This window comes from Nerophis lumbriciformis, linkage group LG28 (assembly GCF_033978685.3).
Source record: "Nerophis lumbriciformis linkage group LG28, RoL_Nlum_v2.1, whole genome shotgun sequence".
Lineage (NCBI taxonomy): Eukaryota > Metazoa > Chordata > Actinopteri > Syngnathiformes > Syngnathidae > Nerophis > Nerophis lumbriciformis.
The window spans coordinates 4,424,011-4,440,916 of NC_084575.2; the positions used below are offsets into that span (position 1 = coordinate 4,424,011).

A 16,906-nucleotide genomic window follows, 5' to 3' on the forward strand; every position below is an offset into this window, starting at 1 on the left:
AAGGCTAGTAGGCAGGTCGATGGTGGAAGGCTAGCAGGCAGGTCGATGGTGGAAGGCTAGCAGGCAAGTCGATGGTGGAAGGCTAGCAGGCAGGCCGATGGTGGAAGGCTAATAGGCAGGTCGATGGTGGAAGGCTGGTAGACAGGCCGATGGTGGAAGGCAAGCAGGCAAGTCGATGGTGGAAGGCTGGTAGACAGGTTGATGGTGGAAGGCTAGTAGGCAGGTCTATGGTGTAAGGCTAGTGGCGCTGTTGGTAGAGTGGCCGTGCTTGAGGGTTCCTGGTTCAATCCCCACCTTCTACCAACCTAGTCACGTCTGTTGTGTCCTTGAGCAGGACACTTCACCCTTGCTCCTGATGGGTCGTTGTAAGCGCCTTGCATGGCAGATCCCGCCATTAGTGTGTGAATGAGTGAATGAGACGGGATGAGTTTGCTATGTACAAAAATGAGTCGCAATTTTTGAATGAAAGAAACTGCTGTTCTAAATGTGTCCTCTAGATGTCGCAATATCAATTCTTTGTATCTTTGTAGATGATGCTACATATGTAAAACATAACTAAAACACACGATGTTAGCGCACCAGTCGGGGAAAATGAGCAAACTACATCAATAACATCCTGTAATTTGATTTTGATATTATTTATTTATCTTGATAGATTGAAAATGAACATCAATGAGTTGACTGATGAACATTATCACATAATTGATTCTGAAAGTGTAAAAAAGGACAACTAAATATAGAATACTATTGGATGTAAAAAAACAAAACATGATTTGTACATTTTCAGAATGTGTTTGTTCTATTTTTAAACAAAGAAAACAATCTGCAGTTGTCTTTATTTTTACGTTATCTTGCTGTAATTTTACTAGTCCGGCCAACTTGGAGTAGATCTTCCTCCATGTGGCCCCCCATCTAAAATTAGTTTAAACACCCCTGGCCGAGATCTTCCTGCGAAAAGCAGATACGAGAAAAAAATCTAATTATGAAACGGAATAGATCCCTAAAGATTTGTTGAGTAATATCAAGGATTATCCGTCGGTGGCGTTCCCAGACATGTGGAACTATCTTGAGTTCCAGACGTCATTCTAAACCACAAATTGTGGTTAAGTCTCTTATCCAGTGGAAATCCTCGGTTACACTTACAAATGTTGCTTGGCGAGATAAATGAAGAAACCATACTTGGGGTTTATGGCACGTAGCAAAAGGAAATGCACTTTCAACCCACTGCACTCGCAGTGAGCGAACTCGACCACAAGGTAGCGCCATAGCAGAGACAACAATACGGAATACAGATTTACAATGTAAACGACCTAATCTTTTCTCCAACTTTATACATCATACCTCAGGCAGAAGGGAATTTATGGCAATACAGATTTTAGGCCATATTGCCCACCCCTCGTAAAAAGTGGTCTTCTTTTCCTGTGAATGATGTTGTAAACAACATTGTGTTTGTTTTCAGGCCAATTCATATAATAACTTGTTATTTTAAGTACATGTAAACTTACTGAATGCCTCATGTGACTGAGCAAATCTGGACATTTCTCAAGCATGTTTGTCATTTTGTGTCCTGCAGACGTCTGTGAAGAACAACTTCTGCCTGAAAAACAGGAGAGTAGCTTCAGGATGTTGAAGGAGGATCCACCAAAGAGGAAGACCAGGCACCACGGACCCTCTGAAGTCCCCTTTTCCTCTTTGACACAGACCCTGCCCTGTAAAAAGGAAGAGGAAGACTCACTGACCCCCCACATTAAAGAGGAAGAGGAGGAACACAGCGTTAGTCAGGAAGTGACTGGTGTCCCTGTGAAGAGTGAAGATGATGAGGTCAAAGGTGAAAGTGAGGAGAAGAGAGAGGCGGAGCCTCCAAGCAGCAGCTCAACACAACACATGACAACAGAAGCTGATGGAGACCACTGTGGAGGATCACAAGCAGACAAGATCTTAGCTCCACTATCAGATAGTGAGGACACAACGTCACACTCTCCTGACACTGATGATGAAGACTCTAAAGATGATGCAACATGTCACACTGACAACACTCACTTCACATGTTCCCACTGTGACAAAACCTTTAATGACCATTGCAATATGAAAGTACACATGAAAACACACACTGGTGAAAAACCTTTTTCTTGTTCATTCTGTGGTAAAGGTTTTACACAAAAGCGATCTTTGAAAATACACATGAGAATACACACTGGTGAAAAACCCTTTTCCTGTTCAACCTGTGGTAAAGGTTTTACACAAAGTCAACATTTGAAAGGACACATGAGAACACACACTGGTGAAAATCCCTTTTCCTGTTCAACTTGTGGTAAAGGTTTTACACAAAGTCAACATTTGAAAGTACACGCGAGAATACACACTGGTGAAAAATCTTTTTCCTGTTCAACTTGTGGTAAAGGTTTTACACAAAGTCACAGTGTGAAAAGACACATGAGAACACACACTGGTGAAAAACCTTGTATCTGTTCAATCTGTAGTAAAAGTTTTACACAAAGTCAACATTTGAAAGGACACATGAGAGCACACACTAGTGAAAAAACATTTTCCTGTTCAACCTGTGGTAAAGGTTTTACACAGAGTCAAAATTTGAAAATACACATGAGAACACACACTGGTGAAAAACCTTTTTCCTGTTCAACTTGTGGTAAAGAGTTTAGACAAAGTCAGAGTGTGAAAATGCACATGAGAAAACACACTGGTGAAAAACCTTTTTCTTGTTCAATCTGTGGTAAAGGTTTTACTAAAAGGCAATCTTTGAAAAGACACATGAGAATACACACTGGTGAAAAACCTTTTTCTTTGAAAAGACACATGAGAAGACACCCAGGAGAGAAAGTGTTGAGTTGCAGTGTGTGTGGTGAAAGATTGTCTTCTAAGTACCAGTGTAAGAAACACAAGTGTGCTGGTGAGAACAGCAGCAGCAAATGAAACTGCAGGATTTGAAATAAACTGTCTAGACTTTAATGTTGACTTTCTAACAACATCAGCACATATAACATGTGTGACATCATTGTTGTTTGTGTAACTATCTTTTTAATATGCTTCTACATTTATAGATTAGATAGTTTGAAATATTGAAGTATTCCATATTTGTATTTCTAATTGTTAATGATCCCATAGATGATCACCTTTATATGATGTACATATGTACTGGTTCACATGTGAAACATCTTCTGGACCACTTCAGGAAGCATATTATTATTTACTTTATACATCATTTGAACACTTGTCTTTTATACCATTTTAAAATGTGTGACTTTATGAATTATTTGTTGGGTCTCTATAATCCATTTTATTAATGATCTTTATTACTCTCTTTTGTAATATGATGATTGTTTTATATGTATGTCCCCAGACCTTTATGCAATATAAAGTGAGAGAAAAAGGCTGAATTGTTTGTGGAAGGATGTTTATTTTTTATTTTTACAAACTTACATTCGTGGATAAAACAAAAATTCCCATTATTGGGTTTTAAACATTTTTAATGTATGTTTTCTTTTTAAACATCCCCAAAACAATATCAATATCAATCAAAGTTTGGAGTGTCAGGCACAAGCCAGTATTGTACATCATCCCACAGACATTTACTTTGCATACTGTAGGAGCCAATTTCCTTATTTGTTCATATTGTTTTTATCTTGTTTTCTCTCATTGATTGCTGGCCTCTGTTCATGCTGAAATGTGTTGACAGGGATGGGACCGTTGCTATGGTGCGGTTGCCATGGTAACGTCATTTAATTGGGTTCAGGTGGGAGCACTCGGGGCGATTGCATGGAGGACACAAACAGTTTTTGGCCGTGCGTGTCGTGACAATGTTCCATTCAAGGTCAGCATACATTAGAATTTTCTAAACTCGGTTAAGAGGAAGAACGTTTGAAATGCGGGCTGCGACAGACAAAACATGCTACAAAGTAGAACACATTCTACAAAACAACATCCACAAAAGGCAAGAAATGCAATGCAGCTAATAACAGCAATAAGACTAGCGAGCACCATGTTTTCCATTGGCCGAAAATCAACTTGTAAGTCTTGATAAAGGTTTGCAACTTGCAGCAGTTTCCATGGTGTAGTGGTTATCACATTCGCCTCACACGCGAAAGGTCCCCTGTTCGAAACAGGGTGGAAACAAGGTCTTTTTACTTTCCTTCTTACCTCTATAAATAAGCAAGGAAATAAATGATAGCAAGGTCCTGTGTTTCATCATAAAGTAGTTTGCAACATAGCTGACCACCTCATGTACAGCCGAGCACACACGACACCAAATTTAGAGGGTTCTCATATAGGCAGACCTCAGGCTTCAACATCATGAATGCTGGGTTCCATGAAAATGTCACGCACAAACCTGTGAAATTTCTCATTCATTCAAGTCACTGTATTCTCAGGGCTTTCAATGGATTGCAACTGTACTGTTTAGATTGACTGATAAGATGTTTAACCTCTCTTTTAGCAGGAATCATAGGTGTAATTCCCAAAGAGTTAGAGAAGACAGCTGCAGTCTGAATGAGTGTTGGCCTTGCTTTCAAATTAAGAACCAGTCAAATAGTCACCTGAAACCTAAATCATAGCAGAGGATGGTTTCGATCCATCGACCTCTGGGTTATGGGCCCAGCACGCTTCCGCTGCGCCACTCTGCTGTCTTAATCTCCAGGATGCTTACTCTGGTGAATATCCAGACAAACTACTTGTAACAAAGTGATTTGGAACCCATCTGAAGTAGTGTTTCTTTCTGAGTCCTGGTTCAATCCACATTTAAAATGGCATTTTTTGGAAGAAAACATTGCAGTAAACATCAAACTCTGTGGATCCATTGGGATTTTATTCAAAACGAATAGAATTTGGCTTGCATTCATGTGGTTTGAAAACAAACTGAGAAAGTGTTACAGAAAAATCATCAAGACACTGACGGGATTTGAGCCCAACATCTCCTATTTAACAAACAGGCACCTTGACTGACAGCTACAGCGCCTGGAACAGCATGGGATTTCAACACGATGTCTATAACCCTACACTGAATTAATGATAGCCAATTTGAGGCGATAGCATTGATTATCAGTAATTTACATTAGTTTAAACAAGCATGGCTTGAAAGTTATGTTGCAAACATTTTAACTAGAAACTTTTTTGCAAATTTAAGAGAGAGAGAGAGAGAGAGAGAGAGAGAGAGAGAGAGAGAGAGAGAGAGAGAGAGAGAGAGAGAGAGAGAGAGAGAGATCAGAAGGCATAAGAAAAAGTATCTACATTTGTTTATTTACATTTGATTATTAACAATGAAATAGTTAAAGACTTGCTTCAACAACACTACTTTGCAACAAAGAAATGCTATAAACAAAAAGCTGCTACATGCGTCTTGTCATTTTATCTGCAGTGTTTACAATTAAAACTGACTTCTTTTCAACATCATAAATGTATCACTTTCGTTAAAAAGCTCCATTTGGGCTTGATTTAAAAGCCGGATAAAAGTTGTAAAAATGGCAAAAAAAACAAACAAGCAAAGCGAATTGAAATATGACAGTTTTCTTGAAAATGTTTTGGTTGGATAGTTTTCTTCTTCATGGTTGAGCCACACAAGTGCTGGTGCGGCCTACGCCACCTTGTGGTTGTCTTGCCCAACTGTTGAAGAAAAACATGTAAATACTACAACTAACATTTGATGCAATAAATCAAAGTCCCTTTATTTTGCATACTGAGAGACAATATCAATAATTGTATGATGGAAACTCCTCATGAACGCTACTTCCGCTTCCTAGTCTAGCAACACAACGCCATCAAGTGCTTGATTGGCGTCAACATTGAAGTAACAACAATACTATAGTTTAAGTATTTCAAACAATAAATCAAACCAAAATTCACTTTCTTTAATCTACTAATATGAGTTGTAATGATCAGTTTATTCTCCAGAGGAGTCAATGTGTCAAGCATAATAACATCACATCCTGTATGCCATATCAAAATAAAGACAACACCACAGTAAGAGACAAAATAAAGACTTGATGACCGCTAAATGCAAACTGCTATTGGTCAGAATTTGAGGCGCGGGAAACAGTGGTGGTCTCTCTTCCGCTGTAAATAAAGATGGAAGGAAGGAGTTTGCTTATTTCTCACAGTGGTGTATTGTGAAAGTGGGCTCCTTACTACGGAATCATGTCTTTCTCAGTACCGGAGACAACCAAGTGTATGTCTTTAACTCCCAGGACAGAAATCTGAAGGCCACTATTAGATGATACACACACCATTTGGCATTTTTTCCCGCATGTAGCGACAAACTGCTTCTCTCCGCCTCTTCCCTTTTCAAGGTTGGGAAAAGACTTTTCTTGCTTCATTTGTTTGTGTGGTGGTAGAAGATGATGCCCTCTCAGTCTCTGCAGCTCATTGACAAGTCAGGTGGGAAGGCTTTTTGTCCAAAATAGTCCAAGATCCTTTACATGCTTTTTTTGTCCCAACTGAAGCACGCCCAAATAGCCAGGACCAGGTCAAAGATTTTTTCTAAAAAGGGCCTTCTCCCCCCCCCCATTCACATATATCAACATCAACTACCTACTGTACTGTTTACTTGTTGAAATACCCTTTTTGGAGCAAATATATACCCATATAGTTTATATGTCTATATATAATATAATATATATATATATATTTTTTTTATATATACATATATATTATATGTTATATGTATTATATATTACTTTAACTTGTTCTTAAAAATAGTAGTTATTTTGTATGTCAAATTGAGTGTTTGTGTGTATATATGTATACTGTATATATGTATGTGTGTGTGTATATATTTATATATAAATATATATAAAAAAATTACACAAATATAACACAAGTTTTTCCTCTCAGCACCAGCATGGAGCTGCGTAGCATTTGTCTGTGACAGAATGACATCACACTAAGACATTCAGTGACAGTTTTCCAGTGTTTATCAGTCATTTTTATTTACTTATTTAGAATTTTGGTACAGTAAAAACCTTTTAAACAAAGTGTTTGCAAGTGAAATTTTTCTGAAAGTTGTAGGTATATTCTTGCTATCATTTACATTTTCAGAATGTATAATATTGTTTTTTAGAGAAATATCAGGTTCAAACACTGATGACATCTATACAAGACAAGAGGCAAATAATCAAACAGAAACAGAATTAAATTTGGACTCAATATTGAGGAGAAACATGGCGACTGTACTTTCTGTACAGTCTTCAACCACGCTCTGCCAAAAGATTGCACTCCTTCTTTATTTGACTTTCTACCCCCACCTGACCACAGCTGCTTCCAGAGGGAAGTGGGTCGTAAACAGCGTTGCCTTCGGTTACCGAACAGTTCAAAAGCAGAGGTTGTAAAAAAGTTAAAAAAAAGAGTTCCATAAAATAGTTCAAAGAGAGTTCCATAAAATAGTTCAAAAAGAGTTTGTAAAATACTTCAAAAAGAGTTCCTCTGGAAGTCGGGCAGATCCTGCCATCTGTCCGCTTTGAAGTCCCAGTGGAGTTTTACGAGCATTCTTCTTGGTACGTTTCGAAGACAGCCCCTGTCCTTTTGTCAGGAACACAATGTAATACAAAGTTTTTTGTGATCATTTAGAAACAATTATTCTAACAGAAATGTTTTGACATTTTGTTGTTATTGTTAATATTGTCTGGAATCTATTTTTGGCAGCAGCAAAGTGGCCATTTGGGTAGTTTTTAGCTCTAAAAAGGGTATTTCAACAAGTAAACAGTACAGTAGGTGTTGATATATGTAATGCTCATAAGGGTATTCTAGTAGAATATGCGGAGATGAGATGTGTCAATATCAAAATATTACTTGAAATCAATTTTTGGCAGCAGCAAAGTGGTTGTTTTGGCATATTTTAACTTTGTAAAGGGTATTTCTACAAGTAAACAGTAAAATAGGTACTTGATTTATATACAGTATATGTAATGCTCATAAGGGTATTCTAGTAGAGTAGGCAGAGATGAGATGTGTCAACATTGGCGTTGTTAGGCCTATTTTAGGGGGGCTCAAGCCCCCCTAAAATATTCTTAAGCCCCCCTAAATCATTTGGTGTTATATATTTTTATTTTACAAATACATGCTGACATATTCATTATGAAGTGGCCCGAATATGAGTTTAAATAAATAATCATATAACCTGTCATTATTCACTCAGTTTCCCCTCACTTCATAGCGTAAGGTAGCGAGCCCCTTTAGTGCGTCGGTATCCAATCCATTCCACTTCTTCATATAGAAAATGCCCACATCACTCAAAATCCAGTCCGCATGTTCTCTGCGACCTTGCTTGCGGTCCTGCAGGTGTACGAAGCACATTAGCACACAGCACTGCAGATTGCAGAACAAGAATGTGAACGGATGCAAAATGGACATAAGAAAGGTTTTCAAGAAAGTAAGTATTCATCACTGCTTGTAGTAAAATGTATTAGCTCCACTTTACACCTGGTCTGTGTTTGACAAAAAGTTACTTTCCCGCTCTAAATACACCATCTTTGTAGTCATTTTTCTCCTGCGTGGACTTCCGTCCTCCTTTACAATGAGTGAAGCTGCACCAAACCTTGTGTCTGCAATTGTAAATCATTTACTTTTTAACTTTTGTGTTTCTTGTAGAATCTATATCAAGTAATATACATTAGCCGATTGTTCAAATAATGGAAAAAGCATCATTAAATATATTTGTTGTATTGTATTGTTACATTAATAGCTGCACGGTGGAAGAGGGGTTAGTGCGTCTGCCTCACAATACGAAGGTCCTGACTAGTCCTGGGTTCAATCCCGGGCTCGGGATCTTTCTGTGTGGAGTTTGCATGTTCTCCCCGTGACTGCGTGGGTTCCCTCCGGGTACTCCGGCTTCCTCCCACCTCCAAAGACATGCACCTGGGGATAGGCTCCTCCCACCTCCAAAGACATGCACCTGGGGATAGGCTCCTCCCACCTCCAAAGACATGCACCTGGGGATAGGTTGATTGGCAACACTAAATGGTCCCTAGTGTGTGAATGTGAGTGTGAATGTTGTCTGTCTATCTGTGTTGGCCCTGTGATGAGGTGGCGACTTGTCCAGGGTGTACCCCGCCTTCCGCCCGATTGTAGCTGAGATAGGCTCCAGCACGCCCCGCGACCCCGAAGGGAATAAGCGGTAGAAAATGGATGGATGGATGGGTGTTAATCATTTCATAGGATTTTCAGAGGGAGGAAAAACCAAGACATTGAATACAAAATGTAAAATGAATAAATACATAAAAAGAAAAAGTAAAAAAAATGGTTAAAAGCCATCGTCACGGGGAGCATTTCATTTCGTCCCGTGCATTTTTTTACCGTCCCCGGGACGACGGGACTGCCTTAATCTCAAGCCCTGGAAGTTACATTTTATTGTTTACATTATTTGTTTCAGCATTGCACTTTGAAGATGGTCCCTCAGCTCTTTGACAGCTTTGGCTCTTTTTCACATCAGCAGTCTTTCTTATTTACAGTATATATAAACCTTTCTCATTTCTATTCAGACTTCCATATATATTTAATTTCTTTAACGGCTTGCCATAATATATATATATATATATATATATATATATATATATATATATATATATATATATAAATATATTATATATAAGCCAAATTATCCCGGTCCAGATATGACTTTAATTCAAGTAATTAAGTAATATTTCCAGGGCTTGAATTTACAACCATTTTAGTCACATATGTTCCCAAAATGTAATCTGTGCAACTTCAAAATATTTGGGAACAAACAATTATTGTATTGTGAGCAAAAGTGGTGGCATTAGCCTCTATGTTGTGAAGTAATAACATAGAGGCTAATGCCACGACTTTCATTGTGTTTCAGTGTATGTTGAAGGATCATGCAAGTCATTGTTTCTTGTTGATGCTGTCAACAAAATGTCATTGTTGTTGTTGTACTGAACACACATTGAAAATGAACCCACTGAAATAATAATAATAACAATGAATCATTTCTAAGTCTTTGTTAGACGTTTGTGAAGATTTGTGCTCGTGCGCTACGTTCGCTCGCATCCTGTGCATCTCCTGGGGGCTAAGCCCCCCCTGTCCTTAAAAGCTAGTGACGCCCCTGTGTGTCAATATCAAAATATTATTTGAAATACATTTTTGGCAGCAACAAAGTGGCCATGTGGGTAGATATTTGCTCTAAAAAGGGTATTTCAACAAATAAACAGTACAGTAGGGGGTTAGGGTAACCCTAAACCTAACCCAGCAGGACCCTGAGGTCTTCAGACCAGCTCCTCCTGGCTGTCCCAAGAACTAGGCTAAAAACCAGAGGAGATGGATCCTTCTCAGTGGCAGGGCCCAGACTGTGGAACAACCTTCCACTATCTATTAGATCCTCCCAGTCTCTGAGACTATTTCAATATTAAAACATATTTTTACTCCCTGGCGTTCAAATCCAGTTAGGCAGCATCTTGGCTGTTTTTAATTATTTCTTGTTTTATACTTTTGTATTTATTTATCACATTTTAGTATTTTAGGTGATACATTCTGCACTTCTTTTAAGGTATATTTTACTATTGTATTGTATTCATCCTCCTGTGTTACCATGTTAATGTGACACTATGTGCACCTTATGTCTTATGTCTGTACAGCACTTTGGCCAACTGAGCTTGTTTTAAATGTCACATAGAAATAAATACACTCAACTCAACTCAACACATCATTGAGTGGCATTTACTTTTTACACTGGGGGGGACCAGACAAGCATTTACTTTTTACACTGGGGGGACCAGACAAGCATTTACTTTTTACACTGGGGGGGAACAGACAAGCATTTAGTTTTTACACTGGGGGGACCAGACAAGCATTTAGTTTTTACACTGGGGGGACCAGACAAGCATTTACTTTTTACACTGGGGGGGAACAGACAAGCATTTAGTTTTTACACTGGGGGGGACCAGACAAGCATTTACTTTTTACACTGGGGGGGAACAGACAAGCATTTAGTTTTTACACTGGGGGGGACCAGACAAGCATTTAGTTTTTACACTGGGGGGACCAGACAAGCATTTACTTTTTACACTGGGGGGGAACAGACAAGCATTTAGTTTTTACACTGGGGGGGACCAGACAAGCATTTACTTTTTACACTGGGGGGGGACCAGACAAGCATTTAGTTTTTACACTGGGGGGACCAGACAAGCATTTACTTTTTACACTGGGGGGGAACAGACAAGCATTTAGTTTTTACACTGGGGGGGACCAGAGAAGCATTTAGTTTTTACACTGGGGGGACCAGACAAGCATTTACTTTTTACACTGGGGGGGAACAGACAAGCATTTAGTTTTTACACTGGGGGGGACCAGACAAGCTCTGCTTCTTCCACTCATGTTGGACGCTTGATCACTTGAGCAAAGTTTTGACATGTTCCAAGTAAATACATTTAAAGTGAACATTAATAATAACATTTTAAAGTATGTTTTGGTTGTATGCTTAACGTTAGCATCTTCCATGTTACATCATAACGATGTTGAATAAATGTGTTTGTGTGCCTTACAGACGGACTTGTTATTGGCTAACATATATACACATCATTTGTGCTACATGTTTTTACTTTATTAGTACATTAACCTCCAGTCTTCACACAGTGAGCATAGAAATGAGTTTAACATTGGGGGGGCATCAATTTATATCCCAAAATAATGTTAGGACAAATAAATGATTACACAGTATCAGTATCAGTCTATGTTAAGCATTTTATGTAGCATTCCCATTTTACACTTTTTAGTCAACTCTTGTGAAATATCCACTGTCATGTTACTCTTTATAGTTTATTAATTAGTCAATGAATAAAATATTTACTGAGTCCTGCTGCTGTTTCACTTTTATTGTGGTGTCATTTTTCTACCTGTTAAGAGAAGTATTTGATCTTAAATATATAAATAATCCTCCATATTGGCAGCCATAGTGATTCATTTATTCAGCAGAGCATTAAAACTTGGATCTGACAAAAAAGTAAACACAAATGCTGTCTTCCTCGCTGATAAAACATGATAGTTACATGCATCTGCTAGCTCATGATCGCCCCCACTTCTCAGTGTGGCGAGTCGGAGTACTACAAGAGGCACTCTAATACAGTGCTTAAATCTGTATTTTTAGTCTTATTATCAAGGAATAATGAGGTCACACTTATATTAAAACATTAATGCTAAGATTTCGTCCAGTAGCGGACCAGTGATGATGATGATGATGATGAAGATGTATGTGTGCAAGTGAACAATTGGATCCACAAGGGACAACAACCCTTTCCACAGACTACACACACACACACATCAGAAACATAAATGTTAGAAGCCTACAACAATATATGTGAAGAAGACTTTAGGATTAAAAGTGAAGATGTGAGGTGAAATAAGTACAAATGCAGCAATAAAAACAAGCAACTCCACTCACGATGGCTCTAAAGTTCAGTGATGTGTTGCTAACTTCAGCATTTTTCTTCTTTGTTGATGTTTTGCAGTAGTTAACATCCATGATGTAACAATGCTGCTAATCTACCAGAGTCCACATTTTGTTAACCATTTTATTCATTCATACTTTTAATTGGATAATAACATCAATAAAATACAATCGAAAAAATGTGTAATTTTATAAGACTCACAAAAAAACAAATTTAAAAAATAAGATGCAATCTCTTTAAACAATGAGAAAATAAAATAAAATAGTAGCTACATATATAATACTCAATACATGCACACAACTTAAAAAGTAAGTACAGGACAACATATAAGACTAGAAGATGAGAAGCACTACATACAACATCAAATATACATTCATATTAAACATGCTGTGTTTTTAAACTACATTTAGCACAATCACTGTTTAAGTGTTTTTACATCCCTGCAGCACGGTGGGAAGGGGTTAGTGCGTCTGCCTAACAATATGAGGGTCCTGAGTAGTCGAGAGATCAATCCCGACCTCGGGATCTTTCTGTGTGGAGTTTGCATGTTCTCCTCGTGACTGCGTGGGTTCCCTCAGGGTACTCCGGCTTCCTCCCAGCTCCAAAGACATGCACCTGGGGATAGGTTGATTGGCAACCCTAAATGGTCCCTAGTGTGTCAATGTGAGTGTGAATGTTGTCTGTCTATCTGTGTTGGCCCTGCGATGAGGTGGCGACTTGTCCAGGGTGTACCCCGCCTTCCGCCCGATTGTAGCTGAGATAGGCTCCAGCGCCCCCCACAACCCCGAAGGGAATAAGCGGTAGAAAATGGATGGATGGATGGATGGACATCCCTGCAGCTTCCATGACTGTTACACACTTGTGTTTACTGACCTGATACTTAAACCTGAATGTTTCATCACACACACTGCAACTAAAAGGTTTCTCTCCAGTGTGTGTTCTCATGTGTGTGGTCATGCATTTCATGCTGGAGAGACTCTTCTTACAAACAGAGCAAGAAAAAGGTTTCTCTCCAGTGTGTGTTCTCATGTGTGTGGTCATGTGATGCTTTCTGGAGAAACTCTTCTTACAAACAGAGCAACTAAATTGTTTCTCACCTGTGTGTGTTCTCATGTGATATATCATGTATTTTTTAATATTGAATCTTTTAGCACAAACAGAGCAAGTAAAAGGTTTCTCTCCAGTGTGTGTTCTCATGTGTGTGGTCAAGTTAGGTTTTGTGGAGAAACTCTTCTTACAAACAGAGCAAGTAAAAGGTTTCTCCCCAGTATGTGTTCTCATGTGTACTGTAAAATGACTCTTCTTTCTAAATGATTTCCCACATTCAGAGCAGTCAAAGTGTTTGTTGTTAGTGTGATGTCTCGTATCACCTTTAGAGTCATTTTTACTCTCCAAAGGTTTTTGGATGTGGTCACTGTGATCAGAAGAGTGTGACATCATGTGGTCCATGTCTGACAGTGGAGCAAAGATGCTGTCTGGTTCTGACTTGATATCTTCACAATGCTCTCCATCAGCTTCTGTGATGTGTTGACTTACAAGCTCCGCCCCTCTGTTCTCCTCACTTTGACTGTGATGAAGCTGGAAGGACTGAGCTTCATCTTCATCATGAAGCTGCTCCTCTTTAATGTGGGAGGGGGCCTGTAGCTCCTTCTGTCCCACACTGGTGTGCCACTCCTCTTCATGACTCCCCGCTGACACCCGCTGGACGTCTGCAGAACAAATGAGGTGTTACTGTATTTTACTTTGCAGCTCTTATGCCAACCATCCACATGATGTGAGGTTGGCCTAATCAAATATATGCATAAAAACTATCATATCTAAATAATTTATAGCTCTTATTACACATCTTACTGGAAGTCTTTTATGGTTGTGAACTTTTATTAACCAACAACAGGACAAACATGAAATATGGTGATGATTGAATAATAGTTAGTTAGTTAAATGGATATGCAGTCACGGGTGGCAGATGTGGGGTCCTAGTCCTTGTTTGTTTACATGGACGTCCTCGCAAGACGCAAAGTTGAATGATAAAATCCAACCTTACCCGCATGATTTATCCGTGAGAAATGGGTAGTCATTATAATAAACATTTTATTTCCTCTGGTTTTCTCTATAATTCTGACAACTTTACTGAAGTTCCGCTAACTCCGGAAAGAACCGTTGAAAATACCCAGGTTTTTAACTTTACGCCCTTTACCACAACAGAGGTCATGAGGGCTCTAAAACAACTTAAACCTAGAAAGCCAGCTGGCTCAGATAAGTGGGAGCCGCTCTTCCTAAAGTTGGCAGCTGAAATTAAAGCTGGACCACTGAATGACATTTTTAACCTTACTCTAATTTCAAATGAAATCCCCTTGGATTGGAAATCTGCCCTTGTTATCCCCCTATTAAAAGGAGGTGACCCTAGTAATCTAAATAATTACAGACCGATCTCTAAACTCGCTGTTCTGGAAAAAGTGCTTGAATCCCTTATCAGTGAACAGATAAAAGACTTTTTGGACACCAACTTTATTCTGTCACCATTTCAGTCAGGTTTTGGCAGAAATCACAGTACTGTTACTGCTGCTATGAAGTTTATAAACGATGTACCGTATTTTCCGCACTATAAGGCGCACCGGATTATTAGCCGCACCTTCAATGAATGGCATATTTCATAACTTTGTCCACCAATAAGCCGCCCCGGACTATAAGCCGCGCCTACGCTGCGCTAAAGGGAATGTCAAAAAAACAGTCAGATAGGTCAGTCAAACTTTAATAATATATTAAAAACCAGCGTTCTAACAACTCTGTTCACTCCCAAAATGTACGCAAATGTGCAATCACAAACATAGTAAAATTCAAAATAGTGCAGAGCAATAGCAACATAATGTTGCTCGAACGTTAATGTCACAACACACAAAATAAACATAGCGCTCACTTTCTGAAGTTATTCTTCATTCGTAAATCCTTCGTCTTCGGTGTCCGAAGTGAAAAGTTGGGCAAATGTGAGATCCAAAATGGCCGGCTCCGTCTCGTCGAAGTAATCGGAGTCAGTGTCACTGTTATCCAGCAGTTCTGTGAATCCTGCCTTCCGGAAAGCTCGGACCACAGTTGTGACCGAAATATCTGCCCAGGCATTTACGATCCACTGGCAGATGTTGGCGTCGTCTGGCGCTGCCTCCCTGTCTTAGTGAAGGTGTGTTCGCCTTCTGTCATCCATTGTTCCCACGCAGTTAGCAGTCTAGCTTCGAATGCCCTGTTGACACCAATATCTAGCGGCTGGAGGTCTTTTGTCAATCCACCCGGAATGACGGCGAGTATTGAATTAAGCGCGTAAGCGTGTCTCTTACTGTGATGTTATGAGCTAGCAAATATAACAACTACACTACCCAGCATGCAACGATAGTTACGAGCATGCGCGGTAGCCCTGAGAAGCGTTGTTGTATGCTGGGAGTTAGAATGTGGTTATGAGCACGCTGTGAGTAAACGTTGAGAACTCAGTTAACACGCCTCGTCTGCATTATTTATAATTAGACAGACAACACACTTAATAGGAGCCATTTTGGGGTCTTTACATAAACACACAAATGGAAATGAAACGTCACATATCCCAGCATGCACCGCGCGCTTCTTCTTCTTCCGGGGGCGGGTGGTTGCTTACAGTACAAGAAGAAGCGCTTCCTGTTCTATGGGGGCGGGTGCTTACCTTGGCGGTTGCTTGCGTAGAAGAAGAAGCGCTTCCTGCTCTACCGGGAAAAAAGATGGCGGCTGTTTACCAAAGTTGCGAGAACGAAACTTTATGAAAATGAATCTTAATATTTATCCATATATAAAGCGCACCGGGTTAAAAGCCGCACTGTCAGCTTTTGAGTAAATTTGTGGTTTTTAGGTGCGGCTAATGGTGCGGAAAATACGGTAACTGAAGCTCTTGACAAGAAGCAGTGCTGTCTGTCCCTCTTTATTGACTTTTCAAAGGCATTTGATACTGTTGATCATGTCATTTTAATCAAACGTCTTTCAGCTATTGGTTTTTCTCAGCAAGCAGTTGGATGGTTTGCAAATGATCTCACAAGTAGAACTCAGGCTGTTCAGATAGAGGGTTCCTTCCCGGACGTACTGCAAGTGGAAAAGGGTTTCCCTCAAGGTTCTGTGTTGGGTCCATTATTAATTAATAATTAATCATCTTGGACAGAATATTCCGAACTCAACTTTCCATTCCTACGCTGATGATACTGTCATATACTGCACAGCACCCACTCCTGCTGAGGCCTTTAAATATCTACTACATGCATTTGACAGAGTACAAGAACAACTTTGCTATCTTCAACTGCTTTTAAATGCAGAGAAAACAAAGTGTATGTTCTTTACCACATCAAAAACTGTAATATCAGCACTGTGTGAGAACATTTGAACAAGAAAAAGGCAAAAAATTGTGTTAGTATCTTCTTTTAAATATTTAGGATTTTTAATTGATGACCACTTGAGTTTTAAGGAGCACATTCAGTATGTTTTTTTAAAAAAAA

The 16,906-nt window shown here is 39.2% G+C and overlaps 1 protein-coding gene and 1 non-coding gene across 2 annotated transcripts in view; one reads left to right on the forward strand and one right to left on the reverse strand.

The window, feature by feature from the left end:
* LOC140680121 (uncharacterized) overlaps positions 1 to 16,906 on the reverse strand; it is a 1,112,395-nt gene that overhangs the window by 1,085,452 nt on the left and 10,037 nt on the right. The window lies entirely within an intron of this gene.
* Positions 4,059 to 4,131, forward strand: trnav-cac (transfer RNA valine (anticodon CAC)). Its single transcript has one exon. It is a non-coding gene; the product is annotated as a tRNA-Val (tRNA).